The sequence below is a fragment of the Triturus cristatus genome, chromosome 1_2, assembly GCF_964204655.1.
Source record: "Triturus cristatus chromosome 1_2, aTriCri1.1, whole genome shotgun sequence".
Classification (NCBI taxonomy): Eukaryota; Metazoa; Chordata; class Amphibia; order Caudata; family Salamandridae; genus Triturus; species Triturus cristatus.
This window is the reverse complement of record NC_140580.1, coordinates 1,143,905,328-1,143,906,684: the sequence shown is the minus strand read 5'-3', so window position 1 is coordinate 1,143,906,684 and position 1,357 is coordinate 1,143,905,328. Positions and strand designations below refer to the sequence as shown.

Here is a 1,357-nt window from a genome sequence, read left to right as displayed (position 1 = left end):
GGCTCCTATTCATACAACAGCGTAGTCAAGCCCCACCTCCTTAAGAAACTGACATTGGTGCACGTATTTCTGATGTCCATTTTAGGGAATTGGGAACTTTCCCACAGTGTGCCCTATTTCTGATAGAAAAGCACATAGAGTGCATCATGGCATCCATCTTGAATTGGGGGACAGTTCATTAAACCTTATGTGCATTACATAATTAAAAAGCCTGCATTGATGTACGGTGACAGGCACACATGTACATGTGAAATTGATAAAAGGCTGGCACTGACTTAGGGTGACAGGCACATATGTGAATTTAGGAGGAGGCTTACATTCACTATTGTTGCCATGTACATCCTGGTTTGTGCAAAATACTAACCTTCATCTACAGTCCGTGACCGGCACACCTACATTCAAGTTAATACTACATATTATTATCAGTATTATTAACTCCACACTGTTTCCACAACTGCATTTGGAGTGCATCCTGGAAAAGTTTTAAAAAGGAAAATAGTGAAACTTGCGCAAAGTCTCATCTTATGTACGGTGTGGCAACAACTCACCCACGTTCGGTCACCTCATGGAAAGAATATTAGCACCACCACCATTTCTTCAAGTAACCGGTACTCCTCTGTTAAACTGGCAACAGTGTAAAGAAATCTACGAAGCTTATTTAGAAGCAATTGATGGAGACATAGATACATAAAAAAAGAAACTCTACCTCGGGAAATAGTGACCTCACAGTCCGAGGAGAAGAGGGTGAGTATTCAACTGTGATTAATGAATATGATCTGCATCCTTATCAACACATTGGATATAATATTTAATCCTAGGAAAAACATAATACTAGAACGGCACAAGTTTCTTCAACACTCCCAAATTCCTGAGGAGTCAATCTATGATTTTGTTGCTGCACTCAGAACACTTTCTGCTACATGCAACTATAGAGAATTCAGAGATGAAATTATCCATGATCAATTGATTGAAAAACACAGCAACAAGACAAACCTTTATCCACGCGGACCCAGATTTAGATACAGTCCAAATGTTGTCTAGGAGCATCGAGCATTCCCAGATTTGCGTGAAGGAAATGAATGAATGTGTTGAGTCCACTGAAGTAAAACTACTAAATGTGAAACACAATTCCAAACAAACCATAAAAGGAGTGGGTGCTAGTATTCTCCGTAATTCTGAAGTTTTGACATCCAAGAATAAGAGTGAGAAGAATGAAAATTCATGTTTCCACTGTGGCACCAAGTCCCATCTAGGAAATGCTAAATGTTGTTCTGCTGTAAATTAAACCTACTTTAAATGTGGCAAGAAAAGGCACTTTGCACACATGCATAGCAAATTCTAGACAAAGAACCGCTCC

The 1,357-nt window shown here is 39.4% G+C and overlaps 1 protein-coding gene across 2 annotated transcripts in view; it reads left to right on the top strand.

The window, feature by feature from the left end:
* Positions 1-1,357, top strand: part of SPACA9 (sperm acrosome associated 9) — an 81,594-nt gene that overhangs the window by 23,400 nt on the left and 56,837 nt on the right. The gene's annotated exons all lie outside the window — the stretch shown is intronic.